The sequence below is a fragment of the Polypterus senegalus genome, chromosome 4 (genome assembly GCF_016835505.1).
Source record: "Polypterus senegalus isolate Bchr_013 chromosome 4, ASM1683550v1, whole genome shotgun sequence".
Taxonomy (NCBI): Eukaryota; Metazoa; Chordata; class Cladistia; order Polypteriformes; family Polypteridae; genus Polypterus; species Polypterus senegalus.
The window spans coordinates 164,950,253-164,970,947 of record NC_053157.1 but is presented as its reverse complement, the minus strand read 5'-3'; the positions used below and the strand labels follow the sequence as shown (position 1 = coordinate 164,970,947).

The window sequence follows — 20,695 nt, the reverse complement described above, 5'->3', positions numbered from 1 at the left end:
AGTAAAGACAAGAATGTCTCCTTCAGAGCTCCTTACATGTCTTACTCTTTAGCCCAGAAAAATGAAAAAAACAGGGAGTCTGGCTGGTACCCCAACTCTTTTCAGTGTCTTACAATACATTTGTACAAAAAGATACCATTTTTAAAGACAAATAGAGTAAGCTCTAATGGTTTTTAAATAATATTTCTTTTCAAGAGTGCTGTATTAAATTACAGGGCTACAGTCTACCACCCTGTTATTTGTGTTATCCTAATTTTGATGAATCACTGATTCTACATCATTTTCAATAAGACTTTGGGAAAACACATCAGAATTTAGTATTTGTTGATATATGCGTAGAGTGCTAAGAAGATTAATTTGCTGCGGATTTTAATGTTTAAAAAGCAATTTAACCCATTGTCTCACTTTCATTTTAGTTTTTAAAAAATTACATTTATCTTTAAAGGTTTTAAGGCTAAGCAGTTTCAGCAACTTTTTCAGCAAGATTATTGAAATCAAATTATATAATCAAAAATTCAAACTCAGAAAAGCAAACCTTCAATTTCGACTGGAAGAAAATTTCTCAGTCTACTAGTCACCAGTTTGTTAGCCCAGTTTTTTTTTGTCTGTGGTCCTGGTGGCATATTGCATCTGTTGAAGTTGAGTGATCATTCACAAGATAATTATGTCAGCAGGGTGTAGTGCTTCTGGAACAGGAACACACCATTAGCATTCCCCTGCCACCTAGACATTGTAGGCGGAAGAAAGTTCATTGTTGCTAATGTGCAACACAAGCTAGATATGTGCATAATGTGGGAGGATTATTAATCACAGTTTTTAAAATTACACTTGGCCTTTCCATCATGCAGTATTCAGCCTGTTTAGCTGTCCTGCTGAGCTTTCACATCATCAATTTAGAGTGTCCCTTAAATTTATTTTAGTATTTTGTGCCTTTAAGACACCTTATTGGAATATAGTAAAGCTTACGAATCTCTATTAATTCATCCATTATGTAAACTCACTTCTTCCAATTTAAAAAGCAAGACAATTCTCCTGTGTACGGACTACAGCTCAGCTTTTAACACTGTTGTACCTTCAAAGACAACCACCAAACTCTTCAATTTACCGTTTACCACCATCCTCTGCACCTGAATTGTGGACTTCCTAATCAACTGACCTCAGCATATGTGGTTTGCTATCACATCCTCTACACTGACCCACAGCACAGACAATCCGGTATTCATTGTTCACCTGTGACTGTGTAGCCAGCCACAGCACCAACTCCACCATTAAATATGCTGATGATACCACCATTGTAGGCCTGATTACCAACAATGATAGGGCAGCTTATAAAGAAGAAGTTTACCTGCTGACATAGTGGAGCAAGGACAATAATGCCACTATTAATGTCAGCAAAACCAAGGAGCTGATCATAGACCTCAGGAAGCAAAAGGCAGACCATACAGCTGCCTGTATCAAAAGGAATGCTGTTAAGAGGATGAGCTGATTTAAACTTTCTGGAAACCATCACTCAACTGAGGTGGGGAATACACCTTTTAGTTCTTGTTAAAGACACTTAACAGTGCTTTGGCTTCCTCTAACATCTGAGGACAGCTTGCATTTCTCCATCTGTTCTGATAAACTTCTACAGGTGCAAAGTAAAGTTCACCCTAAATGGCTGCATCACATCCTGGTATAGTGCCTGCTTGGCACAAAATTATAAAGCACTGCAGAAGATGGTGAATGTGGTACAGAACATTACCAGCACCTAGCTGCAAACTCTTCAGGACATTTACAACACTCATTGCTGCATAAAGGCAAATAGGGCACTTAAGGACCTCGGCCATCCCATGGAGCCACTTGTCTCACACCATCCTTATGGCAAACAGCACAAGGCTTTTGGCATTCACAACAGTAGATTCAGGGAAAGTATCTTTCCAGAGCTCATAAGGTTACTGAACAGCCAATCACAGTAACAAATATACATAAAAACATTGTGTGTGTGTGTATGTACAGTATACAGTATAAAAAATAATAGCAAATTAAATTGTATAAATACAGTATGTATGTATATTGTGGCCTGTAGGAAGAATCACTCAGTCACAAGCCACATTCCCAGATTCAAATTAACTAATTTTAAATTAACTAATTAACTTCATAGAGGCTTTTCCAAATCAAGGCAAGACTTATTCTTTCTTTTCCTTTTTATATATATATATATATATATATATATATATATATATATATATATATATATATATATATATACAGTGCACATTTTCCACATTTTGTTATGTTACAGCCTTATTCCAAAATGGATTAAATTCATTTTTTCCCTCAGAATTCTACACACAACACCCCATAATGACAACGTGAAAAAAGTTTACTTGAGGTTTTTGCAAATTTATTAAAAATAAAAAAAACTGAGAAATCACATGTACATAAGTACTCACAGCCTTTGCCATAAAGCTCAAAGTTGAGCTCAGGTGCATCCTGTTTCCCTGATCGTCCTTAAGATGTTTCTGCAGCTTAATTGGAGTCCACCTGTGGTAAATTCAGTTGATTGGACATGATTTGGAAAGGCACACACCTGTCTATATAAGGTCCCACAGTTGACAGTTCATGTCAGAGCACAAACCAAGCATGAAGTCAAGCATGTGATTTCTCGTTTTTTTTTATTTTTGTACAGCACTTCGAACATTTAAAAGCCTGTACTGCAGCTGTGTTTGTCATCTACTTTCTGTCTTTTATTTCCGGCCCTGGGCACGGTTAAATCTGTTGCCGTAAATTCTCGTCTCGCGTGATGTGATTTCTTGATATTTTAGTTTAGAATTTAAAAATGGAATAAGAATCTGAAAATCTAACAACACCACATTAAAGTTTTATACATTCTGAAAAGAACGACCCTAAACATATATATGTAGGTTTTAAAATAAGCCCAATTTAAAGCATCACAAAAAACACAACATAAAAACATGTAAAATCATTGCACAAACTCGACACAACTCCTTTTACGCTTAGGATTTTATATATATAGAGTATATATTGTCATGGGTGGCTGGGGTCCTTCTCTGAGATGACCAGGGAAGCAAGCCTGGTTAGGACTGTACCTTCCCTGGAACGGTAGATGGCAGCCCCTCTGGGTTGCAGCTGTGCCTAGGACTCCCACAGGGATTCATGGAAGCTGGAGTTTGGTACTGCCCTGTTGGGATCCATGGGTGCACCGCCAGGGGGTGCTGCAGCTGCTTCTGAGCCCTGGAAAGCAGTTCTTCAGCCACACCCGAAGCTGCTGCTAGAAATAGGCTGGCCCTTACAATACTACAGGTTTCTTTGTGTTGCATTATTGTCACTATTCCCAGAAGAAATGCAAGTAAAAATTCCATTACAGTAATCCCTCCTCGATCGATCAGCCGGCAAGGGCCCAGGCCTTTGAATTCTGGGGCAAGATGGGGCGCTGGTTATGGCTCAAAGGTTCCCAAGGGTTACGTTCCAGACCCCGATAGGTGAAAATCCATGATGTAGCAAGTCGGGGAAGAAACTCAGGTGACGGAAGTAGAAATCATATGTTTATATGGTTATTTTTATATATTTTAAGCCTTTAGAAACATATGTTTATATGGTTATTTTTATATATTTTAAGCCCTTTAGAAACTCTCCCACACTGTTTATAAATATTATCTACACAGTTATACAATAAACCCTTATTTATCGTGGTTAATCTGCTCCAGACAGATAAATGAATTTCCACGAAGTAGGATTCTTTATTTATAAATATTTTCGCAGTTAGAGCATAGAAAACCTGTTTACGACTTTCTAAATACGATTTTAACATTATTAGAGCCCTCTAGACATGAAATAACACCCTTTAGTCAAAAGTTTAAACTGTGCTCCATGACAAGACAGAGGTGACAGTTCTTTCTCACAATTAAAAGAATGCAAACATATCTTCTCTTCAAAGGAGCGCCGTCAGGAGCAGAGAATATCAGAGAGAGAGAAAAGTAAACAAAAACAATACGGCCGTTGTGCTTTTAAGTAAACGAAGCACCGCGGTAAAGCCGCCGCAGTGAAGGGATCAATGTGAAGGTAGTCTTTTCAGCATTTTTTTAGAGGAGCGTCCGTATCTTCTAAGCAAATAGCCTCTGTGCAAACAGCCCCTCTGCTCACACCCCCTCCATCAGGCTCAGAGAAAAGCAAACAAAAATCAATACGGGCTGTTAGAGCTTTGAAATGTGCGAACGTATATCATTGAGGAGTTTTATTTAATATGTAATACGTGCTCTGATTGGGTAGCTTCTCAGCCATCTGCCAATAGCGTCCCTTGTATGAAATCAACTGGGCAAACAAACTGAGGAAGCGTGTACCATAAATTAAAAGACCCATTGTCCGCAGAAATCTGTGAACCAGCGAAAAATCTGTGATATATATTTTGACATGCTTACATTTAAAATCCGCGATAGAGTGAAGCCGCGAAAGTCGAAGCGCGATATAGCGATGGATCACTGTATACTATATATACAAGATGATAAAGTTGAACTTTGACATATCTCAGCAGAAGCAGGAGCAAAAGAGGAACCTGCTTTAGATTGGAAGCCAGTCCTCCACTCAGCACTCACACTCACTTTCAGTCATTTAGAAAGGAATACAATATTTGCTTCCATACTAATCAAACAATATTCAGTGAGGAGGTAAACAGTGTCCTACTGTAATAAATGTATTACCTCCATGTTAGTGAATTCTCCTTATACCTACACTATAAAACTACACAAAACTTATTATCTGTCTGTACCAGTCACATTAAGAGGGTCTCTGTATTGATGTTGTTATGATTTATCTCATAAAAATGGGGTAAGGCCTTCAGAAACAGCCAGAAAGCAGGCCACTTAAGTGGCTGCCTTCAGCCTACACTGGGCCAAAATGCACTTCACTATCAAAGTTAAAAAATATTCTCTATAATATCCCAAAATACACTCAAAATTCCCCACTAGGCAGGGGATCACTTTCAGTTTGTGAAGAGCAAGAGTACAAGATATCTTAATAAAAGAGGGTCTGTTATATGAAAAAGGAAAAAATCAACAAAATGTTTAAAAGAAGCAAAAAAATTATCAAAAAAGAACTTGCCTAAAAAGCAAAACTTCCAAACTGAAAGTCACACAAATAATCCAAGAAACAATATCACAAGGTCGAGAACAAAAGCAAAAAAATAAAAATAAAATCACAACACTAACAAAAGCCATCAAACTTCACCAGAGTGTGTTCAAAATAAACTGCATTGGACTTTAATATAGAGTCTGCCTTTATAGGGCTGGGGGCGGTCCCTTAACTATGATGGATGGGTGGCCCCTCCCTCTTGGGGGAGCCACCCACAAAATACAAGGAATACAAGAGAATCACACATAGATACTACATAATAACAAAATAAAATACAATTAACTGATAATAAATGAACAGAAAGATATAAAAATAATGAAAAACAAAGAACAATATTGAACAAAGAAGACAAAAAGAAGCAATTTAGACATAAGCCAAGGGAGGAACCCAGACTTGACCTTAAGTTTTTACAACTTTTCACAAGATGCAATCCACGGCATATAAGACACAAATGTAAACGTAAATGCTGTTTTTGAACAGACAATTGCCTTGACATTCAAATGAATATGAGTTGCATAAGGAGAAGTTTGCAAAGAGCTCTTAACCATATTGGGGGGAAAAAGTGCAAATAAGAAGCTGAAATGCTTAGAGGTGATGATGTTGTGATGAGTATGTACACAGATTGAGGATGATAATAGGGACACAAGTGGTACATTGTGCTGAATGATTCAACTGGTTTTTCCTGATTTAGAATTTTCATATTTTTATAGCTATACAGTAATATTCTTTAAGGATCATGTGAAAGCACACACAGCAACAAGGGAACATACAGTGCATACACTGATTCATCCACTACCCAAACTACCCATTGCATTACAGAATAGCCAGGGGCAAAGCAGTTACCAGTCCTGAATAGGATGTCAGGGCACACTCAGTCTTGGCAGGGCACCAATTTACACAGCCAGCACATTTTTAGGCCGTGGGCTGTAGAAAATGCCACCTACACAATGAGAGATCATAACCTCTATACATCCAGTTCCTGGGCAGGGATTTCAAAACAAAAGTATGTTGGTATTGTATGATCCACAATACACACAGATAAAAAAATACCTTTTAAGGATCTGCACAAATGTCTTCTTCAGTCATAACCTAACATAATTTATTTTTAGTTACTTCAGTACCAAAAACTGCTGCCCAATACATTCTTAGATAAGGCCAACAGTTAACCGAATGTGCAAACTCTGCAAACAGTGACTGGACACAAAGTGCTGAATCTGTTAGTCAGCAGGTGCAAACACAGTTCTCTGCATCTTGAGTTTATACAAGCCTTAACTACTGTTGCATGTGTGAAAAAAAGAAAATTATTTATGTAGCACACACCTTTAGGTCAGTGGTTTTCCAGTCCTTGTACATTGGTAAAACGAGTATGCTCTCATAACTCACAGATCCAAAAGGCATGAATGTGTGGAGACTAGTGGACTAAAGGCAGGAATGACCAGGTAGGTGACTTTGAAGGAAGGTCTATGGTGGGAGTCTTGTAGGCTGAGGTCATCTCATCTGTTAAGTAAGAAGATAAACAGCTAATTCCTGGAGTTACCTAAAGACCATTCCCTGGGGTCTCCCAAAAAATGGTCCTCTTAAGGCTCACAAATTTCCCATGCAACTGGGAAGGCATATGACATTCATTTAAGGAGTATGAAGAGGATCTTACTAGGTATCCTAATCTATTCATTCTTCATTCATTTAAAAAAATCTGAATCCTGGGTAAACTGTTCCAAAGATATCAAGATTAGTACAGAGGTATCACAGGTAGTGTCCATGCCCCCACAGTACTTGAACTGGTTTGATTCCCAGTTCTACTATGTGGAGTTTCCATAGGTTCCCTGGGTTTCTGTGAGCTTTTTCCTGGAAGCTACAGTTTCCTTCAACAGTCCTAAAAACATGCTGATGATGATACCAAAATAAGCCCAATGTGTGTGAGTATGGTTGTTTGAATTAGTTTCCCATATGATAGACTGGAATCCAACCAGAACTTGAGTCCTACCCCTCTTGTATTGCTGCCAGAAGAAGCTTTGGCTCCCTTTAGTAAGAAAAAACATGTACTGTACAATAGGAATGGATGGATTGGTTTCTTTTCTACAACACTCTAAACTCCTGGTCTACTCTGATGCTTTAATTTGAATGCATTTCCCTTGTATTGACTTTTCTTATAATGATTCACTATTTATTGCTCAATTTCATAAAGATAATGCATTTTTTATGGTTGATTAACTTTATTACAATGCCTAAATGTGTCAAAAACTGAGAAGAGGTGACACGTATTCAAAAATGTATGCAGTAGAATCTGATACCTGCCAGTATGCATCTCAGAAGAATTTCTAAAGCCAAAAACTAATGATTTTCTGCACATCTCTTTGCATATTCTTAAAATTTCTAAAAGTAACAAGCTCAAAATATATCCACTTTTGCCATGAATGGGAAAAATTAAATAAACTGATAGCAATTGCTATGCTTAACAGATTTTATATTAAATAGATTTCAATGTCAACATCCTCCGTAAAAAACATGTCACTTAGATGTGCGTTGTTGGGTTTTTTTTCTGAATCATTCAAGTTCAAGTTCACACCTCCGGTCCAGAATATCCCCTCTTTTTCATACATCCATGCATAAAGCACAGTTTGATGTGTAGCACAGCTGTCAAGTAACATTTTTTTGAATTTGCCAGCTCCTCGTGTCAGTGCTGACTCATGCAAAATGAAGTTTTAAAAAAGTAAGAATTTCCAAGTAAGCATTTATTATGTTAGTGCTCTAACTTAAGGATTTATCATCTGAGGCAAATAATGGCATCCAGTTTAGCTGGAATTTTGGTTCTAGTTCTAATATGTGTAAATCATCAGATTTACCAAACTGTACAGGCAACCTGAAGTGATGTGCTTAAAATGTCAAGTGTCAGAATAATTCAGTTTATATTATTGGGATCAGTTTTTTTATTGAAACAAACAAGAATCCCCTCTAGTATCAGTCACTTCATTTTGAGAAAAGTTCACAACAAGCAACAATAAAACACTAATGCCCACCTAACAGAGAAAAGGATCAGTGTGCACACAGCCCTAAAGAGGAAAGAAAAATCATACAATTAGATGGTCTCCTATCCTCCAACTGGCTCCAAACCCATTCACCCTGCAGATTGCCAAACTGGAGGATCCATTGAAACTGATAGACTACAAACTAGGATAGTTTCAGCAGGAGGTCAAGATGATCTTTACAGCAATCGTGTCCAATACATTGCTTTCCAAACGTTTTCAAATAAGCTCCCTTTTGACAGTGGAAAACAGTTTTCCATTTACAAAAATCATTTAGCTTGAATTTCAGTAGGCATCAAACTGTAAGAAATGGGAGCTCAGGATGTAGTCTGTAGATGGGTGTTAAATTGTCTTAAAAATATACTGAATATATATCCTCATTGGTGTGAGGAACCCTATCAGAATTGGGTGATGTTAAGAGTGGTGTAAAGCAGGGGTCAGTGTAGGGCCACAGCTATTTTTAATATATGTAAATGATTTGTATAGGTGTATAAAATAACAAGCTGGTTAAGTTTGTGGATGGTACCAAACTAGGAGGGTTGGGCATTAGGTAGTAAACATGTTGCATTTGGATACACACTGGTAGGTCTGAAAATTGAGAGTAGACCTTATTAGAAGGATTTAGGAGTTGTAGTGGACTGGACCCTATCAATTGCTAGACAGTGTTCAGAAGCCATTTAGAAGGCAAACAGAATGGTAGGTTACTGTATATAGAATGATGTGTGGTGTACAAGTCCAAGGAGGTTATGCTGAAGCTTTATAATGCACTGATGAGGCCTCATCTAGGGTACTGTATGCAGTTTTGGTGTCCAGGCTACAAAAAAGACATAGCAGTGCTGGAAAAAGTCTAGGTTAGGCTGGTTAGGCTGATTCCAGGGCTACAGGGGATACATTATGAGGGAAGATTAAGAAGAGTCGTGATTAAAGTGTTAAAAATTATGAAAGGGATTAGTACACTGGATCGAGATCATTACTTTAAAATAAGTTCATCAAGAGCATGGGAACACAGTTGGAACCTTGCTAAGGGTAAATATCGCACAGAGAAAAATAGAGATATGGAATAAGCTACCAAGTAATGCGGTAGACAGTAAGATATTGGGACTTTTAAAACTAGACTTGTTATTTTGGAAGAATTAAATGGATAGGATCGACAAGCTCTGTTGGACTGAATGGCCTGTTCTCCTCTAGATGGTTCTAACGTTGTAATTTAGGACCCTCCTTTATAATTTATTCCTCTTTGGCAAATAAGTATTTTGCCTGTGATTTTAAATGCCTGTGATAGCACTGATAAGAACTGTATTAGTATTGTTAATTGCAAATGTTCTTTAACCATTAAACATGGCATGATGTTTTTATAAAAATAAGTATTGGAGCTAATGCACGTGTTTTTCTCTGCTCAGCTTTTCAAAGCAGGATGCACTGTTGATGTTTCACCTCTTAAGCCACACTCAGAGTTTAGCTTGGATCTGTACTTTAACTTAGTGAAGCAAAAGCAGAGAAGCCCATATCACATTAAACATAACAAAAGAAAAAGAATGCAAACTGCCTGTTTTGTCATGTAGTGGGTGTGGCATCGCACTGTACCAGTGCATGCTCCCCAACTTGACTTGACTTGAACTACATTAATGCCAGGGTTTTTCTGTGTAGAATTCATGTGTCCAATGAACATTTCATGTGGCCCTTTTGAGAGGCCCCTTTAGACCAGTTTGGTTCCCTGGAAAAAGTATTTGCTACATCATAGCAGATGCACAGTCCTGCCATTCAAGTTCAGCTTTGGTAAGGTAGCAGTCTATTATCTAAAAACGTTTGCCGTTGCTTTATTTTGAACACATTTACAAAAGAGCAAATGTTCAAGAAAAGATATTTATTGACATGATGAGAATAGGCAACTATCAAACATTCTTTACTGCTGTGAGGTGCCTCCTCCACCTGCAGAGAGAAGTGTATAAGTTTTACTTTGCTGAAAAGCTGCTCCCCCTGATCATTTTATAGATCACTTGTCCATCCCAAAGCAGATGATTGGCTTTTAGTTGGCTGTTGCCTCATCAATCATAGTTGACACCATACTGATTGCAATGGAAAGTAGTAACTCCTTCATTACTCGTGTGGTATTTTACATTGTGTCACATGGTAAGTAACTTCACATGAAGTCATTTGAGGTTTGACGCAGCTTGTACCATGTGAGACTGCAGTGTATGTTAAGCTTCAGGTTTCCTCTACAAAATACAAGTGGCTTGTCCACATGATTGGGATGCAGCATCTCAGTGTGCTCCCTTCATTGTTGGACTTCATTCTATTAGCCGCCAGTGTTTTCATATACAAGACATACTAGGTTCTCTCCCTCTCAGCCACTGTAGAAATTGCAAATCTCAGTACAAGATACACATTGTCATATTTTTAATCTTTTCTCCACCTCCACCTGATTCAGCTGCATGTATTGTTACATTGTCTGCTTTTCTGTCATCCCTGTCAAAAATGTACCCATATTGTACTTGCTTACTGCCCTTTCGCTGAACTGAAGTAGCTTTTCCATTTAATTTTGGCAGTATAATAGCTTACAACAGTAGCCTAGTAACGCACAGTTTGTTGCTCCCACATGAAACATATTTAGTCACACATTTATTTTGCTCTTCTTTTTTTATTACACTCTTCATTTTTTATAAACCTGTCATCTTAACTTTCTATGCCCCCATTGAACTTTACTGCCCCTCCTCACACTTTTTGAAATAATGACCTAATATGAAAGAGGGAATGAAACAAGGAGGGAAGAAATAAAAAGAGAAGAGAAATCCAGGAGTAGAAAAATGTGAGGGGACAGAGAGAGGAGATATATCACTAAATGGTTGACACAATAGACCTTAAGGCAAAAACTAGGGGACATAACATGTATTTAAAGGTAACTACAAATTAAGAGAAAACAGGGGACAGATTCAGATGACAGGTTGATTACATAACATTTGAAAAGAGTGAAATAAAGATAATATACAACTTTAAATTGGGGACGTTGGAAATTGAAATTTCTGGAAGCCAAGGGAATGTTTTTAAAAACAGAATCCCAGAAAGGGCCACTCTTACCCCTCTTGTTGTTTTACTTCTCCTCCTCCACCTTGATGCTGCAGAACTGCCTCCTCCTGGATTTGAACCTGTGGGGTGATATCACATGATTAACTTACAGTCAACTTCCACTTACCTCTACACCATCTGAGTTGATGTTACAAGCCCAACTAATTTTTCAGTGTTTCTACAGATCACTCACTGTATTCTACTGTAAATTTCAGTACAAGTACAATGTACATCAATGGACACATTCAATTTCACACATTTACATTTTTTTATAACCCAGGGTCACACCCAAGCTGATTACATTCCAAATGTTAATATATACCTCAATATTTTATTTTATCTCTGGCATTCCTATTTTTTACAAACAAACACCTTTTAGATGCTCACGCTAGAATAATAGGCAATGCCTGATAACAAAGAACAATACAAAATTACTATAGAAATTGATGGATACTTCAAAAACAAAATAGAATATACATACATCACGCCCAGGAACTGAACCCATAAATTCTCTTTTAAAGGCAGATATGCTAACCACTACATCACCACTTCTTGTTATATTTTTGGAAAAAATATAACACCTTTCTATTTCTTCAGAGTTACATACTGGGCAAAATAAAATTATACCATAGATTGTAAAGTTATTCCACATATAAGGTTTACTTCTACATTTATCTTCCATCTCAATCCCTTGATCTTGTTCAAATCATACAGTATGATGTACAGTATCAACTGAGAAAGACCCCCTGACCAGGTTTGGTGGTAGCATAGTGGATAGCATACATGTCCATCAACCAAGTAGCCTGAGTTCAATTCCCATTTATGACCTTAAATATTTCCTCTAAGAATAAAATTATATATTTGTCAATACTGTACGCTGCTGCTCGTCATGTTTTCAATGATGCATAATTAAATATTCAATATTTATATCTAAACTCTTGCTATTCAAAGTGAGAGGCTAAAAAAACACATTCTCAATAACATGTCTCACACTTCAAAAAGAAGATGGGTGCAAAACAGATTGTTTACCTACTGCCACCTTATACTTGCTTTTCAAGTACAATAGGTGAATACAATACAGATAAAGAAGATAAACAAAAAGTTTATATAGTTGTCAATATTGTACAATGCTGCTTGTCAGGTTTTCAAAGATGCACACTTTGCTGCAGATGTTTTACTTGAGTCAGCAACAAAGTGATTCTAATTATTTCACTAAAGACTTAAATATTCAACATTTATATCTAAATTCTTGTTATTCAAAGTGAGAGGCTAAAAAATCCATTCTCTATAACATCTCTCATTAAGAGTTCTATAAACTACAAACCTCTTGAGCCGATAGAAGATGGAAGACAGTAGTCACCAAACAGGGTCTATTAAATTCATGTCATTACGTTTTCTCAGTATTTAAAAAGCTCAGACTTGCAGGATGAAATGCATGTGTGTGATAATACATACAGTACAGTGGCTCTATACATTATTCTGCAGTGTAGCTCCATTCACATTCGTTTACACTTCTTTCTCACTTTTTACATATATTTTCTGAAACTACAGCTCATCTTATACAAACTCTATACACAATACCCACAAACACTCACATAAACCAATACATGTCACACACCTGACAACAAAGTACACACTGCATTCAAAACCATTCTCTTCTAAAAAAAGGTTATTTTTTGCATCAGAACTGTACACGCAGACCATCACATGAATAGCTTGTCCTAAACATCAACTACACACTGATAGGATAAATAATAAACACTGCACTCCATTTTGCCATTTCAGCGTGCAGTGGCCTTGTTGGCCAGTACCATACTTACTATTGCAATCTGTTGGCCAGGAGCAAAGACAGGCTGCTTCTCCCTCTTTCAGGGTCTTTTTGCAATTCTGAAAATACACACATTTACTGATCTTATTGTATCTCATGTGAAATGTGCCATATTGTGATCTACATTTACATTAAGTTTTACTCTACCGTTACTATACCCGTTTTCATTTTCAAATCATTACATTCTACCAGCCACTGTGAAATGTGACACATGGGGCCACACACATTGACCTGCTTCTCTCATGTTCGGGTCATGGTTGATAACATGGTCAACTAGTGTTGCCTGTATCTCATTTCACACTGTTTATCTCCTTCAAAAAGCCCTTCCTCTTGCTCTGTCTATGAACCCCACCTCACTTGCCTCCATGGTGCTACCTTGGGTAGCAGGTAGTCACCGAGGCCTCTTCAGTTTCCTTTATATTAAGCTGACTACTCACATGGAGTAACAATGTGGAAACTCATTGGTTGAACCCTATCTGACAAGCGTGTTTAATTCATCCATTGTGTGCTTTTTCCCCTTATATCATACAATAAGGAGTCAATATGTGCTTGAGATGTTAAGTATGAAGCTGATGGGATCATTGATGTACTACAGTAGAACTTGACTGGGTTTGCAGCTTAATTTAATTGTCATGAATTAGAAATCCTTCTTCTACAACTACTTATCCAGGAACAGGGATTCAGAGAAGATGGAGTGTATCCACACAAGTAATGGGAACAAGGAACAATCACTGAACAAGGCACCAGCCATTCCCAATGAGGACACACACATCAAAGAACAATTTAGGATCAACAGTTCAGTGGTGCTCCATTGTGTAGCAGTCAACTAAATATAAAGTCTAATTCATCCATTATGTGCCTTTTTCTTATACTGTATATGTACACCCCAAAGGTACAATCTGTTGTGAAAGTGGGCTTGTAGCAGCAGATGTTGTAGCCTAGTGGTCACGTTACTGTAAATAGTTGGCCATGTACAGTATAAACTTGGAAGTTATGGGTTCAATCCTGTCTTCTGACACTTTATGGTCAATTTTTTTTTACTTCACTCTAATGTCTCTTACTTATTTGATTAATATCAAATAAAAACAATGGCAACATCCAAACAAACAGTTCAGGAAACAGCTACAGACATGCAGAAACATCCAGCAAATAAAGAAAAAATATATGTACAGTTTACATAGAAAGGAAACATATATTAAGTTAAAAGTTATGCAGCATTTAGTGCCTGTTTTCATTAGTCCCATGAAAATGTACATTAACAAGCATGTTTACTTCATCCATTATGTGGCTTTGTCCCATATATATACATATATACATATATACATATATACATATATATACATATATATATATATATATATATATATATATATATCCATCCATTTTCCAATCCACTGAATCTGAACACAGGGTCACGGGGGTCTGCTGGAGCCAATCCCAGCCAACACAGGAACCAATCCTGGGCAGGGTGCCAACCCACCGCAGGACACACACAAACACACCCAGCACACACTAGGGCCAATTTAGAATCACCAATCCACCTAACCTGCATGTCTTTGGTAGGAAACCAGAGTGCCCGGAGGAAACCCACGCAAGCAAACCCGGGTCTCCTAACTGCGAGGCAGCAGCGCAATCACTGCGCCACCGTGCCGCCATATATATATATATATATATGGAGGACCAGAGGAGGGCTTGTGCCTCCTCCAGACCGCAAGGGGCGATCATCCTGGTTATGTTGGGGGCCTTGGGTACAGTGCTTGGAAGCCCAGCCCTGTAGGGACCCGTGGCCACCGCCAGGCGGCGCCCAGGTGCCTGAGGAACCCTGGAGCCCAGCACTTCCGCCACACCAGGAAGTGCTGGGGGGAAGAGAACAGGAGACACCCAGACGGCTTCCGGGTGCACAGCCGGCACTTCCGCCACACAGGGGTGTGTCCAAAGGAGAGTGCCGGGAAGCAGCTGGAGCCCATCCGGGTTCCCATTTAAGGGGCCGCCTCCCTCCAGTCATTAGTGGATGTCGGGTGGAAGAGGACAGAGCTGGAGAGAGGATGGGAGGCGGCCAAGAGAAAGGCACAGTGATGGAGAGGCCTGGACTTTGGAGAATAGGTGCAAGAGGCACTGGGGTTCGTGCATTGTAAATATTTAAAAAATAAACGTGTGTTGGGTGAACTATGTTGTCCGTCTGCCTGTGTCCGGGTCCCAGTTCACTATCTATATATATATATATATATATATATATATATATACTGTACATACACATATGCATACTCTGATGGTACAACCTATTAAAAAAACTTTCATTGTCCAACACAACTGTGGAGTGAGTCTCTTGTCTCTGCTTACCCTCCTCTGCTTTTCCAGGCCTCAAAGAGTGACTCCTCCTGAACTTGAACCTGTGGGATAAGATTGCATGAATCACTGAGAATCAATGACCACTTTCCTCTACACCACCTGACCTAGACACCATGATTTTTCACTATTTCTCCATATCTATTGAGTATATTTAATATTATTTAAAGAGAAGCACAACATACATCAAAGTACACAGTACATGTCACAGTTTTCATGTCACATTTTGATAATAGTCCAGGATCACAGAGATTCTATTGAAAATCCAAGTGATACAAATTTGTCTTTAGTTACCTAGTCTCCAAAAGATTACAATATGATGAAATGTCATACCTGCTCCACAAATGACAATATGCAATTCATGATAGAACATGGCCTTACTCACTTATAATATAGACAATCATGAAAACTTCTTAAACAAAAACAAATTTTAACATCATGGCTGGGAATCGACCCCATTAACACAACTTTAAGGGCTGGTATTCTACCCACTACACAATATCTCAATGTGGGTTTAGGTTGGGATATTTCACACATCTCTATTTTTTGTCAAACACAGAAAAGCCTCCGTCTGCCCTCAAATAGACTGAAAGAGAGTTGAATAAGAACTTAACACAAATATGAGGTAAAGTTCAACAATTAGCGTCCACCTCAATCTCTTCTTGTTCTTTCTTCAAATAAGACAGTATCAACTGAGTCAGTAACCCTGGCCAGGCATGGCAGTGTAGTGGGTAAGATACACGTCTCTCAACCAGAAAGTGTAAGTTCAATTTCCATCCATGGCTGACAAATTTTTTATAAATAGAAAATTACCTTACATATACCTGTCATTACTCCACGCCACTTCTTGTGGGAATTTCCATTACTGCAAAAATATTTCTTAAGGACAGTCTAAGGTTCCTCAAGGATTTTCAAGAAATGGGCAGACCATGCACAATCATACGGGGCACGCAACATCAATGTGATTTGCTATGCATTTTCTGTAACCAGAGCCTTCTGTATGAAAGTCATCTTTGCCATTACCAGACCACACTTCCCTATTTTGGAATGTGATAAAAATAGATTATATTTAGTGACAAAACAAAGCTTAATGTAATATTATAAAAATAATAATGAGCTTGAACGCATTTCATTATTGAGGTGTGCAACTGTCCCTTGTGGAATGGAAGTTAAAATCTACAGTATTGCTAGCTTTTGTATGAAAATCTGCATGTTCTCTGTATGGCTAGGTATTATTATAACAGATAAATAAGTGTGCTTACATAGAGTAGGGCTGCCAGAGTGGAATGCAGTTTTTGGCTGGCCTCAGCAGTGTCTAGGTTATCGTCCAATTAAGATGGCAAATGTATGACAAGTTTTATGATAAGCTTAATTAAAAATATAAGAAAAGACTAGAATTTCTACTTTCCGTTATAATCAACAAATTGTGTAAGAATGTTCTGTGACCTTTGGATGAAACTGAGCTTATTTTTTGTAACCACTTCTTTTGAAGATCTCTGTTATAAAATGCAACTCAAATGAGGGGGCTTTTTGCACTTAGTCTCTGTAAGGCAAAGACCCTCTACTCACCAAGAATAAAGAAATAAAAGAATTCTGCGTATTTGAATAGGTGTCTGCCTGCTGTTGTCTCGAATGTGTCCACACCCTCTTTACCACTAAAACCACCACACAATTCTCCAGTACAATAACTGCCAAAACAACAGCAAGTGGCATCTGTTCTCACTAATGGCCCATCATCGAGGCATCCTCATAACACAACTGCCATCAAAGACAAAGTTCAGAGAAGCTCAAGGAAGACACAAAGCTCAAAGGTTAGTATTCACTGTAAACCTCCAGTGATGATGCCAGGTGCTGCAGTTGTGAATGTAGACATTTTTTCAGTAGATGCAAAAAAGAGAGGAAGAGAAAAGTAGACGCAGAAACAATAATACTTGCCTAATGGTAAAAATAAAAAACAAAATCTACAAACATTGTATAAAGAAAAGTTCTTACTTACACAGCACTTCTGATACATCTGATTAACAACACTACAACTAACACCCACTCTCTTATCAAACATCCCAGGCAAAGCTACAAAATAGAGCTAGTTTACAAATATGAAGTTTAACTATTTGTAACTTAGGGATAATACTCAAGAGACAGGTCTGTTTGAAGACCTTACCATTTATCTGTTCTTTGATTAGTGTAATGAAAATAATTTAGAGCTGTTCAATGTAAATGATCCCAACTTGTAAAAGAGGCTCCTCTGTTGAGACAAGTGAGTCTGCCATGCTGTGCTAAACAAGACCACAAATTGGCGCCATTTTTTAAAGTAACGCAAGAATGTTCATCTTTGGATTCATTTTTACAGTGGCTCATGACTATTCTTTATTTACGGAGCATTTCCCCTAACATAACCAATCATGGAATCCCAATAGGTTTATTTTCTACATGAATCCTGTTCACTTCTGGCAACTGAAGTTACTGTCTGCTCTGTTCATAGGTTAAGAGATCACAGTTACTATGTGAGTGGGACTTGGTATTACCATTACATCCATCCCTCCATTTATCCATCCATACCTTGTCCAAACCTAAGCTTTTACAGGGCAGGGTCATGGGGCAGTTGCAGCCTGTTGCAGAAAGCAAACGGCACAAAGCCGGACAAGGTGCCTGCCCATCACAGGACAATTAAGCACAAACCCAAACACAAAGTCAAACCCGATACAATATACAGTACCATACATAAAACACTACATACCTGCATATGTTTGTGCTTGAAACTTTAAGGGGGAGAAACCTCCACCCCAATTTAGTGTAAGCTCTACACTCCAAGTGGGACCTTCTTCATCTGTGCTAAATTAAGAAATCAAACTTACAGATGCCTTACTTCTGGCAAAAAATTTAGTCAGTTTTAAAAACAATTGAGTTCAGTTTTTACAAAATGTTATCATTTATTTATTTTTCATATTTTTCTGTCTGTCTGGTGATCTCCCCATTATCTTCCAGGCTCCAATGACCATGACCGGACATGCCATCCAGATAGAGTGGGTATGAAAAGTGTGATATCATTGTGCCCATTGTTCCTCAAAAGGAGTCTCAAGAAAATGATTGGCTTCTGAAAATCTCCTCAGAATGGAAGATTCACTCAGAATGGTGTTTCTTTATTAAGCTGTTTTTGCAGCCAAATCTCATGTTGCATTTTTAGTACAATATGTTTGTACTTATTCTGTTTGTTTGGCATCAGTAATGTGTTGTTTGTGCTCACTAGTGATGAGTGAACCTGGCTGAATTTTTTTTTTTTTAAGTTCGGTGAAATTGGGGAAATGTTTAGAACCTTTGAAGAATTTAGTCAAATGCATTGAAGTCAGTGGGCAAAAAGAGATTGATCTTGAGTGGATTATGAAGGTACAATAGTCTTTTAAGAGTTTCTGAAGTCTACAGAAGTGTTTGCAAATTATTCTGCACCAAAAATTGTCTCCAAAAATGTGACCTGAGTTGTGTGGTTGCAGTGCCAACTATTGCACCACCAGGCACCCCTAGAGATAAAATTGATAGAATTTAATTTCAGAAGAGAAAAAGTTAATGAGGGAAGGAAGAATGAATTCACTAAGTTATACCCTCAACAGATTTGTTAGTAGGTACTCACCTCTCTCAAACTCATTCAGTTTGTTTGGTTTTCCCTTATAGACTTGCTCACTCACTGCTGCTGCTACCAAATAGGCACAACACTAAAGCATGTAGACTCTTCACTCCTTCCTGGTTGATCAACTGAACAGCACTCTGGGTAATACTATTAAAGGGGTAGGTATACATATTCATTACAGCTCACATATATGTCTATACAAAACACACAACCTTTAAGACGCAAATACACCAACACATTTCCAGTTGCCCTGTGATTGCATGTTTTGTGTTTATATGTTTTGCAAATTTTCCAGTCATTTTTAGTGTACTCTCAGGATTCTCAAATTAATGTACTATTTTTACACTATGTTTGCTCTATATTTACTCAATTATTAAGATACTAAAGGGGCTGTCCCATTCAATATCAACATTGGCTGCTAAAGCTCTGTTATATCACAATGGGGTATTAAGAAATGAAAGTGAGTCTACACTAGCCACACAATGAATTTTCAGGAAATTACTCTGTAAACAAGGTCATCGGCGAACATGGCATATTTACTGTGAGAAAGACTTTGGTGAATTTGTCCAATCAACACCAGTGATTACAAACAGTAATACTAGTCACCCAAGCACTTGCACTGACCATTTATTACCACACAGACAACGTAAAAATTCATTAACAAACCAGTTTAAATAGCATAGTGGAAAGGCCTATGCTGGCGCTGTTAGCTAAGGTTAGATCTGGGTTGGGGAGGTAGGGAGGGGAGAGCGTGAATGTGACTGAGAGAATAAAACTGAAAAAATCTCATTTTTACAAGTACCATAAATTTACACCCAATCTGACGCTGTTTGTTTTCAAATAATATTGCATTAGTGCGATGATGTTTTCTGATTGGTACTATTCAGGTCATAAAATTATTTCTTCAAAATGTCACATATATTTGTATTGTTCAAAGCATGCACGGGGTCCACTGAGAAAAGAACAGCGTTCTTGGCACACCTTGCAGAGGAACTTCATCATCGCTTCTTACAAGAAAAGGTGATGGAAAAAGAAAAAGTGGATGCAACATCAACAAGCTTCTGTTCCAAGAATGCCGCTTCACCCAGGAAAGCAAGCTCAGTCAGTGTCAGGTGCCTCTTCAGTGTAATAGGAACCACAGTATAGAGAGAAGTGTGTACATTGCAACAGGTACACATGTCATGAATGTAGGAAGGATGGCCCTTGGGTGTGTGGGGACTGTTAACATTTGAATTTAATGATTGTATAGAGCGCGGAACTGACCTCTCTGTACTATTCTTTCCTCTGCATGTCTTGGAGCACAAAAGAAACACCACCATGCATCAAAATGTGGAGATTGGGTAAGACTGAAAAAAAAAAACATGGTCACTGATTACAAGCACAAGAAGGCATGAGAATGAATATGAATAATATGAATAATGTTGCATCAGTGCCACAATGTTTTCTGAAATGTACTATACAGGTCATAAAATGAATTATTCCAAATATAATGTACACTTATGTCTCTGTTTTTTTGTCAGTGCGGCTTTGACATCATGGACCATAAGGTGCATACTAATTCAGCATGAGCAGGAACAATCAATAAAACTGAATAAAAAAATGAAAGTGACGATGAGATACGAAGAAGGCAGATTCACCAGCGTTTGTGTGTCAGCTTTTATCCCTCCAGATCTGAGAATTTCCAGT

General features: G+C 38.0%; 1 long non-coding RNA gene across 1 annotated transcript in view; it reads right to left on the bottom strand.

Annotated features, from left to right (window-relative positions):
- LOC120528630 overlaps nucleotides 1-19,109 on the bottom strand; it is a 46,774-nt gene extending 27,665 nt beyond the window's left edge. The window contains exons 1-4 of the long non-coding RNA XR_005633571.1: nucleotides 19,013-19,109; nucleotides 15,382-15,431; nucleotides 11,226-11,293; nucleotides 6,448-6,624 (exon numbers count right to left, since the gene is read on the bottom strand). This is a non-coding gene — a long non-coding RNA (uncharacterized LOC120528630). The remainder of the gene's footprint in view (nucleotides 1-6,447; nucleotides 6,625-11,225; nucleotides 11,294-15,381; nucleotides 15,432-19,012) is intronic.
- Nucleotides 19,110-20,695: the final 1,586 nt, after the last annotated feature.